This window comes from Carassius gibelio, chromosome A12, assembly GCF_023724105.1.
Source record: "Carassius gibelio isolate Cgi1373 ecotype wild population from Czech Republic chromosome A12, carGib1.2-hapl.c, whole genome shotgun sequence".
Taxonomy (NCBI): Eukaryota; Metazoa; Chordata; class Actinopteri; order Cypriniformes; family Cyprinidae; genus Carassius; species Carassius gibelio.
Genome location: NC_068382.1, coordinates 17,051,512 through 17,064,614, shown reverse-complemented (window position 1 = coordinate 17,064,614; position 13,103 = coordinate 17,051,512). Strand labels below are relative to the sequence as shown.

The 13,103-nt window shown below is 33.9% G+C and overlaps 1 protein-coding gene across 1 annotated transcript in view; it reads right to left on the bottom strand.

Moving 5' to 3' along the window:
* Nucleotides 1–3,799: 3,799 nt before the first annotated feature.
* The window catches only part of LOC128025330 (urotensin-2 receptor-like), a 29,019-nt gene continuing 19,715 nt past the window's right edge, over nt 3,800–13,103 (bottom strand). Inside the window, exon 3 of the mRNA XM_052611579.1 lies at nt 3,800–5,148. The gene's annotated coding sequence lies outside the window, so the exon portion shown is untranslated. The remainder of the gene's footprint in view (nt 5,149–13,103) is intronic.

Below are 13,103 nucleotides of genomic sequence, written 5' to 3'. Positions count from 1 at the left end.
AATTCCACGGATTTGGAAACATACAAAAGCAAATGCACCGCATCCAAATGCACCAAACACACCTGGATGTAAGGAAAGCAAAAAGGGACAAATTTCTTGCTACACTGCAGCATAGTAAAATGATTCTCACACTCCCGTTTATGTTCTTTTTTTTTAATTATTCATCTTGCAGTTGTTCCGTTATTTTTGTCTTATTTTTTACATTTCAAGTTGAAAAACCTCTCGTCTTAAATTAATTTTAAAGTTTAAGATTTAGGATGGTATTTTGAACTATTTGACTTGCCGTACATCCAGTCACGCTTCTTGCACACGCTAGTTCTGATCGTACGTATAGTAACTCGGCAAGTACGCAAGAATTGTAGTATGTTTGCGTAACGGGAAACAGACATTCCGAGTGGAACACAATCGACTGCTCCACCCCATCTGCTGGTAGGTGCCCCCCACGCACAAAAGTGAAACTCCTCCTATGACATTTTTGTGAATTTTACTTATAACCTAACCTATATATAATAATCATAGGCCTACAAAGTGTACACATACATACATACATACATACATACATAAATATAACTAATTAATTAAATTAATTTAATTACTGTACTTTTGTACACTTTCTAATATATACTTTTGTATACTTTTATAGTGCAGAGGGACATTTAACTGTTATTTGACAGTGTGTGTGTGTGTGTGTGCATGCTTGAATGAAGCATCTTACTTTTAAGAGGATTAAAGGCCGTGATGTGGCAAACTTGAAAGTGTCATGAAAATGAAGAGTTTATATTCCATAGTGAATGTATCTCAAAAAAGCTATTCTATAGGCACAGTATAATAAAGTGCTTAATTAAGAGCTTTGTAAACAAAAAATGATGTTTTGAGTACTGAGTGTTTTTCCCATGGGAAGACCTTTCTTTTTTTCAGCTTAAGCTGCTGTCTTTTAAAACCTTGAATGAAGAATGGGTTTTCTCTTCTTGCTATTTTTCTGAATTATTTTTATTTAAGGTACGGTATATAGCCAGCTCATATTTGTGAGATAAAATATTGTTGTTTTTCAGCTCATCTGAAATCTCCATGAGTAATCGCTCTTCTAAGAGTTAAAGATATGTTTGAGGTGGATGAGACCGTTTGTAATTAAAGACATTTGTTTATTTTAAATTAAATACAATATAATTTAACAATAAAGAGTACATTGTTACCACTTGGATATAGTGAGAATAATAATTCCAGTATTAACATGTGAATGGACTAAGAATGGATTAAGAAAGGCATAAAATTCAAAATATCTTTTATTTAGAAAACACACAATGGCAGATTTGACTTCTTCTATTTCTACAATAAAAAATAAAATAAAAAAAAATGTATTTGGATATGCAAACTTAAAATTAATGAATGTCAGTGTATTATATAACAAAATATCTGGGAGAATTTTCAAGCAAAGCATTCTACTGTACAGGGCTATAGAATACCGGGATATCGTGAATTGACCTCCCCTTTCCTTTAAAAAAATAAATAAAATGAAAATATTGACATGCTTTGGTGGTCATTGCACTTTAATATTTTGATATTTGCATCATATTACGTTGTATGAAAAAGATATTTACCTTTTAAGGGCCACTTTAATTGTGTGCATTTTACATTGTGGCATAAGTTGTTAGTGGAGCGCCTAGGTAGTTTAGCTTCATTCAGATTTCTGAGATCTGCCACTGTTACACTGAACACAAGTATAATAAATCAGAGTTAGGAGCCATGCTGTGTTATAGTGCGTTAGCCAGACAGATTAATTTCCCTTATTTTATTCATATTGAAGTAAAATCATAACTTATAATAATGAGCTCATTTACCATACGTCCTTGGAGAGGGCTTAAATGTCTAATCACTGCTAAGTGATCTGACAACAGACAGAAAAGGAATGTACACCTGGTAGAACACTTTTCACTAAAGCATGTTGCGGTGTTAGCAAGTCCTGGACACGGGTAGAGATCTCATATGCAGCATGCATTCACGATGGGGACTGCATGAGTATATAGCTGAATCTTTGATATTTAATGTTTTACTGGATGATTGTTGTGATTGTCATCAGTGGTGAAAAACTAAAGTAGTTGGTTCTCACCTTTTGTTGGTTCTCATACATATATATACTGTATAGATTTTGAAGACAGATACAGTGCAGGCTTCTTCCCTATTTCTGTTCTGTGTGGCCACTCTGCACCTATGGCAATTATTTTGGTGGCAGATGCATTTCACAGGTGATTCAACCTTATCTTAATTGGAAAAAGATAGCTTCAGATATGGAATGAAAAGCTTCCACACAGGTTCCACAAAGTTTATATAACTTACCACAAGGCTTTTTTCTTTTAAGAAAATGATATGACTAATTGCATGTTTATGTCAGTGTTGGAAAATCAAATGCACAGTCAATACTTTATGGAAACAATGGCCCTTTCAAGGTGTCTTACAGTAGATTCTTAGAATAACACACATTATGACATAATGGGTTTTCATTGTTATTAATATGATACACATTTCAGACTCTTTAAAAATGTTATGGATGCATGACTCATTGTTACAGTAGATATTATATAGGCATACTAATTACATTCAGTCTTCATTAGAATTTGAGTATTTAAAAAGACAAATAGATAAGGTTTCCTGTATATTTGTAAATGTATAGGTCTAAGGATATTACTATGAACACTGATTAAAAGGATTCTTTAAAATATCTTTGGAAATCTATAACTATATTAAAAGTGTCAATAAACTAACAATTGTGTTCTTTTTAACTTGTATTTTAGCCATACATGTTTTTAATTTGAATCATTTGTACAAAAATGGGACTTTAATATGAAAACTGGCACCCAACATTTGTTCAGACTAACATAATAGTTAATTGAAGGACTACTAATATTACTGTAATTCCCAGTAAAACAGCAATATTTCCATTGTGCTGTCCATTGGTTGGCTTTTAAATCAAACAAACCTGTCCAATCTTCTGATGTCAGCATCTGCTGAAACATCTGGCTCGTTAAGCCTCCTGGGAAATCTGAATGGCAGTTTATTACAGCAATAACATTTCCAAAACAAAAGCTTTTAATTCGGCTCTGCCATTTCAAGGCATGGATATTTTGGTTGCACTTTATTTTACAGTACGTGTACTATTATCTACTTATAGTTTACTTACAGTGTATTTATCGAAGAAAGTTCTGGTAACACAAGGTAACTACATGGGGTAGGGTTAGGTTTAGGGGTAGGTTCAGGGTTAGTACCTAGTTATTACATAGTTATTGTCATTACTATAATAAGTACATAGTATATACATGAGGAACAGGACTGTAAAATAAAGTACTACCGATATTTTTGTACTTTAATAACAGAAAACTACCGGTCCACTGAATTATATTTAATTATGTTCAAAGACCTATAGTCAGTTACTGTCTTATTAAACTGCGTATTTCCCTGAAAATGTTGTTAATGTAAAATACATAATATGTATAAGGAAAAAAAAAAGTTTCAAGTACCGCCACTATTTACTGAAAATATTTATTGATTGCATGTATGGTACATTTCTCAGCAAGCATTATTGGGTCTTTTAAACAAGCTACAGTGAGAAATTCTGCAATTGCACATAGACTAAATAGTGACAAATGTAAAAAAAAAAAAATGTAAATAAAAATTTTAAAGAAAAACCGCATCACCACATTACAATAGCAAAACAAAGGGTTGCACTTTATTTTACAGTACGTGTACTAACATGTACTTATAGTGTACTTACAGTGTACTTACAGTGTATTTATCTAAGAAAGTTCTGGTAACACAAGGTAACTACATGGGGTGGGGTTAGGTTTAGGGGTAGGTTCAGGGTTAGTACCTAGTTATTACATAGTTATTGTAATTACTATAATAAGTACATAGTATGTACATGAGGAACAGGACTGTAAAATAAAGTGCTACCAAACAAAGACACAAAGAATAATATTGTTTAAGTATCTGTGTAGACCTCAGCCAAACATTTTTTTTAAATAACAGTTTTTGCATTCCTGCTTTGCATTTTTTAATTGCCTCTGGTTGTTTGTATTTGCACACTAAATCCTCTATAATCATGTCACTAAGAAAGTTTGTATTAGAAATAAATTAACTTGTTACACAGAAGTAAAAAAGTGTACTGTTTTAGTAATTGGAACCAACTTATTCTTCCTTGAGGTATGATATGCAACCTTGGAGCCTTTTTTTATTATTAATATTATTATTTTTATTTATGTATTCTTTTATATTTCATTTAATACATATTTTAGTACTTCACTTGATCTTTGATTGCCATTAGCTTTTGTGTAAACAAAACTGTAGGCAAAAATGTAAATAACATAACTGTAATATTTACAACAAATCATCTGCCCATTTAAATTTACCATAAAATACAACACGGACATTAAGAATATGGTAACACTTTAGTTAATGCATTGCTATCATGAAACTAACAATGAACAATATTTTTTACAGCATTTATTAATTTTAGTGTTAAACGTGTACATATTTTAATACTTCGTTTTGCAACTATTTATCAGTATTTTTATAATTAAATTAGAATTAACCTGGATTAAGTGTTTATATTTATCATCAGTGTATGATAGCCAGTGCATCCTTAATGCAAATTGTTAAATATTTTAAACAATGTGTTAACAAGTATATTTGAGCTCTCTGTACAAAAACAGAAAAGGCATTCAGCAGATTCAACACAACAAAGAAACATACAGATTTTGGGCAGTACTTTTCTGTTTATCTTTTGTGTAAAACAAACAACAATAAAATGCGGCATTTCACCATCGTCCATATGGATGGAGTCCTTCCCGCAGTGTTCTAACAGATTTTCCATGGCTGCATTGCCACTTAGTACCCTAAAATGAAGATCATTAAATCATTAAAGTCAAATGAAGTAGAATAGCTTCATGTCAAATGCATCCCATGAGATCAAAAAGAGCAAGACTCTTTCGTAAATATGAGAGAAACAGATTTCGCCTTCTTCGCCTCCTCATGACTTGTTTTTCTTCTCTTGCCTGCTCTGCTCCTACTTTGGTCTCCCTCTTTTGTTCGGAGGAGGGAGATACCAGCCATCTTGGCTTGCTTTGCTCTTGTTTTGCATCAGACAGTCGTCCATCTCTGTAATGGCAACAAAACAACCAGTTAAATTATGTGGAGCTCATTTGGCAGATAAACATACTTTTCGTCTGTCAGTTTATTTTAACCTAGACTGCTTTCCTATATGGTCAGGTTTTGAACAGAAGAGAAAGAGACCAGTATGTGACTGAGCAAACTCTTCCCTCTGTGTTGAATTGCATGGAGGCCAAGACTCCTGCTTTATCTAGCTTTCATTTTCCTATATTACCTATACTACCATAACAGTTGGTATCAATAATAATTACCTGGCAGTATAATGGCGTTTCCCAATCTGCAAAATGTTTGAGAATAACGGCATTGCAAACAGTATGATTTACATATGAAATTACAAAGAGCAAAAATCTACTTTTTTATCCAGTTTTTCCTTCCAAAGAGCATTCAGGAGCATTCTTTCCTTCAGCATTCATTTTGTTACCCAGAGGCATTTAGATTATATTTGAAGTTGTAGTTTGTAGGTTTTCTCTTAAAAATAACTAACCTCATAGTGAAAGGAAACTACATTTTAATAAAATCTCCAAGTAATTCTGAAAAGAAGTACTGGAAAAAAAAAAAAGAATATTTTAGTTCTTTGGTGTTAATGTTGTCCCCTCACAGGTCACAACCTTCCATATTCAGTCCAGTCCCACAGCTTTGATGGCATACGGACCTGACACATTTCACATTTCTCATGCAGGATTTCGCCCAGGAAGGTGCTGACACAGAGTCAAAGAGTCAAAATCTGCCTTAACCCTTGAAGGTATCTGAAGGTGAGATATGGGCATGTGCTTTAAATAATACAGTAATAATAGAATGATCTTTTCAGCTGCTTCAAAGTTTTGCTGACCTATTGAACTGTGAACCAGTTCTGTGCATTTGTGTGTGTCACTCATATACGTGACTGTGTTCGGTCATGAAAGTCACTTGAATAATATAATATTAAACCTTAAACAACTCTATAAAAATTTTTTTTTCCACAAACCTACACAGGAATGCCATTGTTGCACTGCAGTATAGCAAGCAATTATGTAAACATCAGATTAGTTCCACACTGAGACACATTAGTCCTAGTCTTTGAATTTGATTGGCAGTGTGAAGTTCATAAACCACTTAGTGAAACTGTTTGTATCACGCTGTGTTTACAGGTTCTCGACAGACATTCAGACATAGGATCAATCCCGGGACGTGTTTGCATTCACACAGAAGGCGACCCGGCAATGTTCTGGCAATTTTCCGGGTGCAGTGTGAAAGGCGATAGAGAGTTTCTGCAAGTTGCATAGTGACGACAAGTAAATCTAATTCAACCGATTTGTTCAAAAGCACTGATTCATTTGGGAATGAAACAAGTGATGACTTAGTGAAATACTAAATCATTTAATATAACAGTATGCTCAAAATACTGATTCATTCAGTAACAAAACAGTGAAAGGCTTTATGATTCATTTAGCCAATCGATTCATTCAAAAACAACGATTCACTTAGGAATTAATGATTCAATTAATCATTCACTCAGTTGATTAATTTAAAATACAGATTAATTCAGGAATGAAAGCATTTAGTCAACCAATTATTTGAAAACAAAATAATAATTCTTGGTAGGCTTACATTTTTTGAATAAGTAATAACCGTTAGGAAGTATGAATGTGTGTAGGATGAACATAATCTGGACATACTAAATTCATCTGCCATTCGTAAATCCTCTCATTTGCTTCCTTGGTTAGTAAAGTGTCCATCAGATGTATACTAATAAAGAGCCAATGCAAATCAGAGAGGTTTGTGGCTGTATGTGCAGATGTCAGTGGTCATTCAGGTTATTACTTTGAGCAATGAGAGAATCATTAAGGCCCTCATCCGAGGAATTATCACAGTGGGATTTCAGCAAGGTGACATCTGGCAGACACACCAGCTGTGTGCAGCCTTACCGATCACAGTTTAGCGCACAGATCGTTTACACTGCAATTGATCTCCAACTGTTTGAATTATATTAGCTGTGCAACGGGCTTCCCAAAAATCTGTGTTGTCCCGCAAAACCGCTTTATTTCAAAAACGTTTTTCTCATTGTTTTCCTGATTAATTGCACATCTGTCATTTACCATTCTGTGGATAGTTTTGGTCAAATTAATTCAGCAGACATGTTCTCCATTAGGTCTTGTTTAGATTTTCCAAAATAGACTTCTCCCCTGATGTGCACAAGAACCAATTGTTCTCCAGAAAAGGCAAGAACAGGAAGACGGTATCATTATGTGCCAGCAGTCTTTAGAAATGAGCCAAAAATAAATGAATCGTATGCTCATTATGAACAGAATGACTCAGGGCCAGAAGATCAGGTGCTGAGTAGCCAGGCAGAGCAGCCCACAATCTCCTTACTGTGATTACTAGGAAATAGAGAAGAAATGTCATCACTGGGTGAAAGAAAGAGCGAGAAATCCAATAAATTAGCTTTAGTCAGGCACCAAGTATAATCTGGCTTGTTAGCACCTGCACTAACATTGTATGAGTGATGCCCTAAATTCTGAGTGCATTCTGGGTGCACAAAATTGAACTCCTTTAGGCCAGTTGTAATTTCCTTTCACACTAATCCAATCACTAGTGGAAATACAATGCAGAAAGAAAATGAGGAAAAAGCCTTTTTCAGTCTCTGTTTCCAGGAGCACAGCTGACGCACTACTCCGAGTCTGTTCTTGGGCTTTGGCTAATTGCAGTGATTACTTTTCAGGAGCATTTGTAATTGACATGGATTCTGTTGAAGCATTTGCTCTGTGCCATTATTTATTATCTGTCCTCCCTGCTCCTTTCTGTGCTTTGTACATATTTATAGAAACAATATTATTTATTTTTTAACACCAGCCCGATATAAACCTGTTTACTGTCACATTGTTTAATTCCCCAACGACAATGAAAAGCACTGGTCGATTATATATTAAAAGAAGTCTTTTCAGGATATTTAACTTTGGTGTTAGTCACCTAGGTTTTCATAGTTTTCTCTCTTCTTTCATGAAAGATAAGCCTGTTTGATTAACCTCTAAATTTAACCGTTCAGAATTTAACTGAATTAGAATAGGAATCTGTGAAGAAAAAAAAAAGTATTGTTTTTATGTTCCGATTGATGGTCTAATGCATTGCACTAGTAAATCCTCCATGTTGTTTCTGATTAAATCAAGCTGTTGAAATATAGCATTTGGCTGGCAGTGGAAAACCATAATACGCTGCATTGTGTGCCGTCTGTGGAATGACCTGAAATGGCTTTGTAAATCAGTGAGATGCAGACAAAGAGAGACTAGAGACTAGAAACTGAGGGCAGGGAAACCAGCCAGTGAGCACACACGAGCAACAATCGTGTGTCAACAGGTGCCATTATTCCCCCTATCTAGCTTTCTCTTTATCAGCTGTGCTCCATCTATCGTGTGCGGGGCACAGTAATCTTGGCCAGTACACCCCTGCAGCACGCCAGCTGAATCATATTGCCAAAGCTTCTACATCAGAGTGCTTTCATTTGCAAGTTAGCTGAGAGGAACTGTGTATAATGTTAAAGCCCATTAAGTAGGATTTTGAAATCAAATCCTTGTGTTATATGCGAGAGGATTTATAAAGAAAGTTATTATGAGTATCACGCTATGTGTTACACATCCTCCTGATATAGAGATGGATGTGGGTGAAGTGTTTGTTCCACTTGACTTATGTATGTCACGAAACCTGGTTTCCAGCTTCACCTCCATTCCATTCTCATTTCAGTTAATCCCAGCCAGCGGAATTCAATCCTTGTGCTTATCGGTGTACCACAGGACACTTCTCCACTGCATCATCATGTGTCTTTGGATGCAAAGCCGAACAGCACTGTGTGATTATCTGTGTTGAGAACCCTGTGGGATTACCTTGCTTGATGACACTGTCTGATTTAGTCACATCTTGTTTTCTAGTGACATATCACAAGTGCGGTTTGGCCTGACAGCTTGAGATATGTATAAATGGAGGTCTAAGTCAGCTCCAGATAGGTAGTACAGAAGGTTCATACATAACTCCAACCCTAAACATAACCCCACTGACATGAAGGTGTCCGCCAATATATGGAATAAGCTCCTATGGATAAACAGTAAACTTGGCTATGTGTGCCAGAAGTTTATACTTTAAGGGTTTGTTTTCCTTCTCAATCTGATGTTTTGGGCCCATTGCAGAAGTTATTTAATTAAAAGAAGCTATATAAAATATACAAAATATACATATATATTTTTTCATTTACCGGTAATAAAAGTTAATTTTGTTTGTAGCCTAAATGTTTTTCAAAACATCTTTGTTCCACACAAGAATGTCATGAGGGCTTAAGTTGACTAAAATAAAAATAATCAAAAAATAAAACTATATAAAAAAATTGTTTTAATATATGTAATGGCAAAACTTGGATTTTTCAGCAGTCATTACTCCAGTCTTCAGTGTCACATACTCCTTCAGAAATCATTCTAATCATCCAAATCATTCTGATTCGGTGTTCAATAAATATTTCTTATTATTATCAATAATAAAAACAGTAAGACTGCTTTTTGTGGAAGCCCGATAATTCACCTTTATGTTAAAAAATAACAATATGACGTACCAGATGGTGAGGGTTGAAATACTTCTTCCCAGAATTTTTTGTCAATTATTCTTTAAAACAAGGGGTATTCTTTTCAAGGACATTCTAGAGTTTTTATTTATTTTTTCACGGAAAAACATCCTCAAAAGGTCCTGCAAGTTTCTTTTGGATACTCTTCATGAATATTGTATAATGTAAAGCTCTGGATTGGATGTCTCAGTGGAAGTCCTGATGATGGGTGGTTCAGTGTTTCATATGAGCATCAGCTGAAGCAGCGGGTGAACGGGTAGACGTGTGTACACAAGTGCCATCATGTTCTCTGTTTAAATAAACCCTCCAGTTGCTGTCGCTGAGATCAGAGGAAATTTTTTTTTCCCCCAGTTTTCATTTCCTTTGTTATTATGGTGGTGAGGCACAAAAAAAAACAGCATTTCATGAAACTTGATGAGATGAAAAGATTTTGGTGAAGAAGTGATTGTGTTTTTCAAGCTCCCCTATCATATCTTGTATTGATGATGTCTGGAGGGTGAGGAAGTTCTTCTCTATATTTCAGATGGATGGTCCATATGGTACATCATGAATCAAACAAATGAACCTCAGGCACTAATGTCTGATTCTTGTTTCTTCTCCTTTATGACTCATTCATTCAAATTAGCTCCATATGTAGCGCTGTACATTTTTACATGTTCACATTTATACTACACACTCTAAAAGATAAATACTGTAAGCATACACCTACTGTATACAAAAAAATGCTTTATACTTGATAAACCCATTATTTGCTGAATTGGACTACCAGGATATTGGAAGGATGTATTTTTTGGTTTGCTTGTTTGTTTTGCAGTTAAGGATATTTGTGATCTTTACGAACACCTTTTCAAATAACATGCAGCATTTTAAATACCAGCCCAACACCAGTGCACTCAATCTAACAATACTTTTGATTTATCTGAGGTAATTTGCATCAGCAGCTGACATTTATCTGCTGTGGTTTTAATCTGATGGACATCATATTTTACAGACTTAAATGTATTAAAGAAATGTGTCTGAGAAAAAAAAAAAAAAAAAAAAAAAAAAAAAAACGAATCACATACCTTCCAGAGAGTTGGAGGTGGTTGAATGGTTAAGTATCATTGTGAGGTTGAGATGACACTGGGGACACATTGAGTTTTCAGTTTTGCTCAATCACAACAGGACCCTTGAACAAGGGTCTTCATCTCACATTGCTCCAGTGACCGCCATGGCAATTAGTCTGTTGTAGGCTGCTGCAGTTGAAAGGCAGGTATTGAGTAACTGAGCAAATTGGTGTTTTTGTCAATGACAATTTACACTGAGTCCATGTCAGAGCAAAAATATCAGCTGTCACGGATAACCGTTAACTCCCATATAGCAGGGAAGTGATGCATCTTGATGCAGGATTAGAGGTTCCCAATCCAAAATATTGAGCCCACATGTGTTTTGTGCACCTTTTCTGTTTTGGAGATTACATTTTTTCTTGTTTTGTTTATCATTACTCTGAACACAGCCTAAACATATTTATACCTTTTATACCTTTCAAAGGAAGTTAAGAAATGAATTAAAACAAAAACAATAAATAAATATAATAATAAACAGAAATATATTTTTATATAATATGAATTATTATTTTATTTTTTTATTAGTAAGGTGTGGGCGGGATTTTCTGAAGGATCATCAGGGCACTGAAGACTGCAGTAATGACTATTGAAAATTCAGCATTGTCATCACAGGAATAAATTACATTTTAATATATATTAAAATAGAAAACAGTTATTTTAAAATGTTAATGATATTTACACTTATACTGTTTTTACTATGCTTATGTTAAAATAAATCCTGTAACACTTTCTTTGAAGCCCTTATTTATAATAAATTATAAGGGTATTCTTAAGGCATTATAATGAATGCATAATGCATTATAAAAAACTTTATAATATGTTATATCAACTCATGAATAATCATAACAAAAATTAGAATACATCATAATACTTACGTATATGTGATTATAAGTTTAAGAGTATGATTATTTATAACACATAATGAACACCATATTAAATCTACTTCATTTACAGTATAATGGACTGTATCATATCTTGACATTGTTTATTTAAGATCTGCACAGTATCTTACTACAGCTTGTGAGTGGTTAGATGTTGAGTGGTATTTGAGTGTTTCTGTGGAGCTAATGTTAATTAACTGATGTGAGCTTAATATTCCTAGTGAAAAAATCGACTAAAAGCAACTTTGGGACTACATGCCAACAAACTCTCATTAGAGTATTGATATGCTTAAGAATGATAGACTCTAGTAAAATATATCAGTTTATCTGTTGGTTGACCATCAAAATAGTGTTAGCATATATTTACAGTAGCGGACATACTAATATTCTAATGACCACTAGTTGATAGTTGCAGAGATACTTATCAACGGCTGTCTAAAGGGTACCATCAAAATAATTAAACTGTTATTACAATAAAAAATAGTTAAAAGTAAATGTGTCATATTACATATTCATCTGATCCGATATGTGATCTTATAGCTGAGAGAAACATTCTTTATTATTATTATTATTACTTGTAAGTGGTCTTTGACCGCTTGAAGTAAAGTAGCATCAGAAAAATGGCAAGACTTATAATACATTATAACTATGAGAAAAATTATCCATTTTTAAAAGTGGATGTAACATGTTCATTGGGTTATAAATAATCATACTCTTAAAAGCTATAACCACAAATGAGTAAATATTATAATATATTATAACTGTCCTCATGAATATTAATGAGATGATACAACATATTATAAGTTTTATTATAATGCACTATGCACTCATTATAATGCTTTAAGAATACCCTTATAATGTATTATAAATACGGGCTTCATAGAAAATCCTTGGGGAACATAAGTGACTTTTTCCAAAAAACATTTACAAATCTTACCGACCACAATCTGTACTGTCTTACATCATTATTGGGCTACAAAAACACTAGACCCAGCAAGAACGTTTCTGGCTCATACTTCACTAACTGCATAAGACTCTGGAGTATAATACTTTCTATTAATTTAAATAACAAAATTACATAATTGTCAGATGCAGTTTTTTTTTTTTTTACATTCCCATTACAGATTATTCCACAATCATATGTAATTTCATTAACTATTATTTCCCTCAAAAGTCATGATTAGATATAAAGTGTTTTTGCATGCTGGCATTCTGTATAAAGTATTTTACCTGACTCTTAGCAAAATTCAAGGTTGAAAGATTCGGCTGCCGAGCCCTCAGGGTCCCATATTTGCATTTTGTGTTTGTTCTTGTTCTGATTCTGCCCAACAGGAGCAGTAAAACTAGAAACACTGCAGCACACTTGCATTAGTTGCG